At 42.6% G+C, this 6842-nt stretch overlaps 1 non-coding gene across 1 annotated transcript; it reads left to right on the top strand.

Annotated features, from left to right (window-relative positions):
• TRNAF-GAA (transfer RNA phenylalanine (anticodon GAA)) lies at window positions 1-73 on the top strand. Its single transcript has one exon. It is a non-coding gene; the product is annotated as a tRNA-Phe (tRNA).
• Window positions 74-6842: the final 6769 nt, after the last annotated feature.

Here is a 6842-nt window from a genome sequence, read left to right as displayed (position 1 = left end):
GCTGTGGTAGCTCAGTGGTTAGAGCATCGAACGGAATATTCGAAGGTCGTAGGTTCGATTCCTGCCCACGGCTGGTTATTTTTTCATCCACTTTTCTTTCTTCCTATTTACATTCCATTGGTTCTAATAACTTTCCCTGTACGTTCCTTCGCATTACTGTCTGGTAGATCTCATAAATATTGTGTTAAAACACGGAAAACGAGCCCTTAGGTATACACTTATTTCCCTTATTTCATTGAACTAGGGTCTCGTACTGGCAGACTTGGTGTGTTTAGGTTGTATAAGAGGGACAATTATTCAGCTGCCCGCTCATAATAAGTTCACATGCTACGTGACGCCAAACATGCGCATAAGAGTGTTTTCACACTCGCCATTTGGCTTATATATGGCGCTGACTGTCACTCCTACTTCTAAATTCACATATGAACCCAAAAAAGTGGATGAAGGGAAGGCCGCTGTGGTAGCTCAGTGGTTAGAGCATCGAACGCGTTATTCGAAGGTCGTAGAGTCGATTCCTGCCCACGGCTGGTTATTTTTTCACCCAGGTTTCTTTCTTCTTATTTACATTCCATTGGTTCTAATAACTTCCCCTGTACATTCATTGGCATAACTGTCTGTTTGATCTCATTAATATTGTGTTAAAACACGGAAAACGAGCCCTTAGGTATACACTTCTTTCCCTTATTTCATTGAACGAGGGTCTCGTACTGGCAGACTTGGTGTGTTTAGGTTGAATAAGAGGGACAATTAATCAGCTGCCCGCTCATAATAAGTTCATGTGCTACGTGACGACAAACATGCGCATAAGAGTGTTTTCACAATCGCCGTTTGGCTTATAGATGGCGCTGACTGTCACTCCTACTTCTAAATTCACATAAAAACCCAAAAAGTGGATGGAAGGAAGGCCGCTGTGGTAGCTCAGTGGTTAGAGCATCGAACGCGTTATTCGAAGGTCGTAGAGTCGATTCCTGCCCACTGCTGGTTATTTTTTCACCCACCTTTCTTTCTTCTTATTTACATTCCATTGGTTCTAATAACTTCCCCTGTACATTCCTTGGCATTACTGTCTGTTAGATCTCATTATTATTGTGTTAAAACTCGGAAAACGAGCCCTTAGGTATACACTTCTTTTCCTTATTTCGTTGAACGAGGGTCTCGTACTGGCAGACTTGGTGTGTTTAGGTTGTATAAGAGGGACAATTAATCAGCTGCCCGCTCATAATAGGTTCACGTGCTACGTGACGCCTAACGTGCGCTTAAGAGTGTTTTTACACTCGCCGTTTGCTTATAGAAGGCGCTGACTGTCACTCCTACTTCTAAATTCACATATAAACCTGAAAAGTGAATAGAAGGGAGGCCGCTGTGGTAGCTCAGTGGTTAGAGCATCGAACGCGTTATTCGAAGGTCGTAGGTTCGATTCCTGACCACGGCTGGTTATTTTTTTCGTCCACTTTTCTTTCTTCCTATTTACATTCCATTGGTTTTAATAACTTCCCCTGTACATTCCTTGGTATTACTGTCTGTTAGATCTCATTATATTGTGTTAAAACACGGAAAACGAGCCCTTAGGTGTACACTTGTTTCCCTTATTTCATTGAACTAGGGTTTCGTACTGGCAGACTTGGTGTGTTTAGGCTGTATAAGAAGGACAATTAACCAGCTGCCTGCTCATAATAAGTTCACGTGCTACGTGACGCCAAACATGCGCATAAGAGTGTTTTCACACTCGCCGTTTGGCTTATAGATGGCGGTGACTGTCACTCCTACTTCTAAATTCACATATAAACCCCAAAAAGTGGATGGAAGGAAGGCCGCTGTGGTAGCTCATTGGTTAGAGCATCGAACGCGTTATTCGAAGGTCGTAGGTTCAATTCCTGCCAACGGCTGGCTATTTGTTCATCAACTTTTCTTTCTTCCTATTTACATTCCATTGGTTCTAATAACTTCACCTGTACATTTCTTGGTATTACTGTCTGTTAGATCTCATTATTATTGTGTAAAAACACGGAAAACGAGCCCTTAGGTGTACACTTCTTTCCCCTATTTCATTGAACGAGGGTCTCGTACTGGCAGACTTGGTGTGTTTAGGTTGTATAAGAGAGACAATTAACCAGCTGCCCGCTCATAATAAGTTCATGTGCTACGTGACGACAAACATGGGCATAAAAGTGTTTTCACAATCGCCGTTTGGCTTATAGATGGCGCTGACTGTCACTCCTACTTCTAAATTCACATATAAACCAAAAAAGTGGATGGAAGGAAGGCCGCTGTGGTAGCTCAGTGGTTAGAGCATCGAACGCGTTATTCGAAGGTCGTAGAGTCGATTCCTGCCCACGGCTGGTTATTTTTTCACCCACCTTTCTTTCTTCTTGTTTACATTCCATTGGTTCTAATAACTTCCCCTCTACATTCCTTGGCATTACTGTCTGTTAGATCTCATTAATATTGTGTTAAAACACGGAAAACGAGCCCTTAGGTATACACTTCTTTTCCTTATTTCATTGAACGAGGGTCTTGTACTGGCAGACTTGGTGTGCTTAGGTTGTATAAGAGGGAATATTAATCAGCTGCACGCTCATAATAAGTTCACGTGCTACGTGACGCCTAACATGCGCATAAGAGTGTTTTTACACTCGCCGTTTGCTTATAGAAGGCGCTGACTGTCACTCCTACTTCTAAATTCACATATAAACCTGAAAAGTGGATAGAAGGGAGGCCGCTGTGGTAGCTCAGTGGTTAGAGCATCGAACGCGTTATTCGAAGGTCGTAGGTTCGATTCCTGACCACGGCTGGTTATTTTTTTCGTCCACTTTTCTTTCTTCCTATTTACATTCTATTGGTTTTAATAACTTCCCCTGTACATTCCTTGGTATTACTGTCTGTTGGATTTCATTATTATTGTGTTAAAACACGGAAAACGAGCCCTTAGGTATACACTTATTTTTCTTATTTCATTGAACTAGGGTTTTGTATTGGCAGACTTGGTGTGTTTAGGCTGTATAAGAGGGACAATTAACGAGCGGCCTGCTCATAATAAGTTCACGTGCTACGTGACGCCAAACATGCGCATAAGAGTGTTTTCACACTCGCCGTTTGGCTTATAGATGGCGGTGACTGTCACTCCTACTTCTAAATTCACATATAAACCCCAAAAAGTGGATGGAAGGAAGGCCGCTGTGGTAACTCAGTGGTTAGAGCATCGAACGCGTTATTCGAAGGTCGTAGGTTCAATTCCTGCCAACGGCTGGTTATTTGTTCATCCACTTTTCTTTCTTCCTATTTACATTCTATTGGTTCTAATAACTTCACCTGTACATTTCTTGGTATTACTGTCTGTTAGATCTCATTATTATTGTGTAAAAACACGGAAAACGAGCCCTTAGGTGTACACTTCTTTCCCTTATTTCATTGAACGAGGGTCTCGTACTGGCAGACTTGGTGTGTTTAGGTTGTATAGGAGGGACAATTACCCACCTGCCCGCTCATAATAAGTTCACGTGCTACGTGACGCCAAACATGCGCATAAGAGTGTTTTCACACTCGCCGTTTGGCTTATAGATGGCGCTGACTGTCACTCCTACTTCTAAATTCACATATAAACCCAAAAAAGTGGATGGAAGGAAGGCCGCTGTGGTAGATCAGTGGTTAGAGCATCGAACGCGTTATTCGAAGGTCGTAGAGTCGATTCCTGACCACGGCTGGTTATTTTTTCGTCCACTTTTCTTTCTTCCTATTTACATTCCATTGGTTGTAATAACTTTCCCTGTACATTCCTTGGTATTACTGTCTGTTAAATCTCATTAATACTGTGGTAAAACACGGAAAACGAGCCCTTAGGTGTACACTTCTTTCCCTTATTTCATTGAACGAGGGTCTCGTACTGGCAGGCTTGGTGTGTTTAGGCTGTATAAGAGGGACAATTAACCAGCTGCCCGCTGATAATAAGTTCACGTGCTACGTGACGCCAAACATGCGCATAAGAGTGTTTTCACACTCGCCGTTTGGCTTATAGATGGCGGTGACTGTCACTCCTACTTCTAAATTCACATATAAACCTAAAAAGTGAATGGAGGGAAGGCCGCTGTGGTAGCTCAGTGGTTAGAGCATCGAACGCGTTATTCGAAGGTCGTAGGTTCAATTCCTGCCAACGGCTGGTTATTTTTTCGTCCACTTTTCTTTCTTCCTATATACATTCCATTGGTTTTAATAACTTCCCCTGTACATTCCTTGGTATTACTGTCTGTTAGATCTCATTAATACTGTGTTAAAACACGGAAAACGAGCCCTTAGGTATACACTTATTTCCCTTATTTCATTGAACGAGGTTCTCGTACTGGCAGACTTGGTGTGTTTAGGTTGTATAGGAGGGACAATTACCCACCTGCCCGCTCATAATAAGTTCACGTGCTACGTGACGCCAAACATGCGCATAAGAGTGTTTTCACACTCGCCGTTTGGCTTATAGATGGCGCTGACTGTCACTCCTACTTCTATATTCACATATGAACCCCAAAAAGTGGATGGAGGGAAGGCCGCTGTGGTAGCTCAGTGGTTAGAGCATCGAACGCGTTATTCGAGGGTCGTAGATTCAATTCCTGCCAACGGCTGGTTATTTGTTCATCCACTTTTCTTTCTTCCTATTTACATTCCATTGGTTCTAATAACTTCACCTGTACATTTCTTGGTATTACTGTCTGTTAGATCTCATTATTATTGTGTAAAAACACGGAAAACGAGCCCTTAGGTATACACTTCTTTTCCTTATTTCATTGAACGAGGGTCTCGCACTGGCAGACTTGGTGTGTTTAGGTTGTATAAGAGGGACAATTATTCAGCTGCCCGCTCATAATAAGTTCACGTGCTACGTGACGCCAAACTTGCGCATAAGAGTGTTTTCACACTCGCCATTTGACTTATAGATGGCGCTGACTGTCACTCCTACTTCTAAATTCACATATGAACCCAAAAAAGTGTATGAAGGGAAGGCCGCTGTGGTAGCTCATTGGTTAGAGCATCGAACGCGTTATTTGAAGGTCGTAGGTTCGAATCCTGCCCACGGCTGGCTATTTTTTCATCCACTTTTCTTTCTTCTTATTTACATTCCATTGGTTCTAATAACTTCCCCTGTACAATCCTTGGCATTACTGTCTGTTAGATCTCATTAATATTGTGTTAAAACTCGGAAAACGAGCCCTTAGGTATACACTTCTTTTCCTTATTTCGTTGAACGAGGGTCTCGTACTGGCAGACTTGGTGTGTTTAGGTTGTATAAGAGGGACAATTAACCAGCTGCCCGCTCATAATAAGTTCACGTGCTACGTGACGCCAAACATGCGCATAAGAGTGTTTTCACACTCGCCGTTTGGCTTATAGATGGCGCTGACTGTCACTCCTACTTCTAAATTCACATATAAACCCCAAAAAGTGGATGGAGGGAAGGCCGCTGTGGTAGCTCAGTTGTTAGAGCATCGAACGCGTTATTCGAGGGTCGTAGGTTCAATTCCTGCCAACGGCTGGTTATTTGTTCATCCACTTTTCTTTCTTCTTATTTACATTCCATTGGTTCTAATAACTTCCCCTGTACATTCCTTGGCATTAGTGTCTGTTAGATCTCTTTATTATTGTGTTAAATTACGGAAAACGAGCCCTTAGGTATACACTTCTTTCTCTTATTTCATTGAACAAGGGTCTCGTACTGGCAGACTTGGTGTGTTTAGGTTGAATAAGAGGGACAATTAATCAGCTGCCCGCTCATAATAAGTTCATGTGCTACGTGACGACAAACATGCGCATAAGAGTGTTTTCACACTCACCGTTTGGCTTATAGATGGCGCTGACTGTCACTCCTACTTCTAAATTCACATATAAACCCAAAAAAGTGGATGGAAGGAAGGCCGCTGTGGTAGCTCAGTGGTTAGAGCATCGAACGCGTTATTCGAAGGTCGTAGAGTCGATTCCTGCCCACTGCTGGTTATTTTTTCACCCACCTTTCTGTCTTCTTATTTACATTCCATTGGTTCTAATAACTTCCCCTGTACAATCCTTGGCATTACTGTCTGTTAGATCTCATTATTATTGTGTTAAAACACGGAAAACGAGCCCTTAGGTATACACTTCTTTTCCTTATTTCGTTGAAGGAGGGTCTCGTACTGGCAGACTTGGTGTGTTTAGGTTGTATAAGAGGGACAATTATTCAGCTTCCCGCTCATAATAAGTTCACGTGCTACGTGACGCCTAACATGCGCATAAGAGTGTTTTTACACTCGCCGTTTGCCTATAGAAGGCGCTGACAGTCACTCCTACTTCTAAATTCACATATAAACCTGAAAAGTGGATAGAAGGGAGGCCGCTGTGGTAGCTCAGTGGTTAGAGCATCGAACGCGTTATTCGAAGGTCGTAGGTTCGATTCCTGACCACGGCTGGTTATTTTTTTCGTCCACTTTTCTTTCTTCCTATTTACATTCTATTGGTTTTAATCACTTCCCCTGTACATTCCTTGGTATTACTGTCTGTTGGATTTCATTAATATTGTGTTAAAACACGGAAAACGAGCCCTTAGGTATACACTTATTTCTCTTATTTCATTGAACTAGGGTTTTGTATTGGCAGACTTGGTGTGTTTATGCTGTATAAGAGGGACAATTAACGAGCGGCCTGCTCATAATAAGTTCACGTGCTACGTGACGCCAAACATGCGCATAAGAGTGTTTTCACACTCGCCGTTTGGCTTATAGATGGCGGTGACTGTCACTCCTACTTCTAAATTCACATATAAACCCCAAAAAGTGGATGGAAGGAAGGCCGCTGTGGTAACTCAGTGGTTAGAGCATCGAACGCGTTAT

Source organism: Rhipicephalus microplus, chromosome 4 (genome assembly GCF_043290135.1).
Source record: "Rhipicephalus microplus isolate Deutch F79 chromosome 4, USDA_Rmic, whole genome shotgun sequence".
NCBI lineage: Eukaryota > Metazoa > Arthropoda > Arachnida > Ixodida > Ixodidae > Rhipicephalus > Rhipicephalus microplus.
This window is presented reverse-complemented; position numbering and strand designations above follow the sequence as displayed.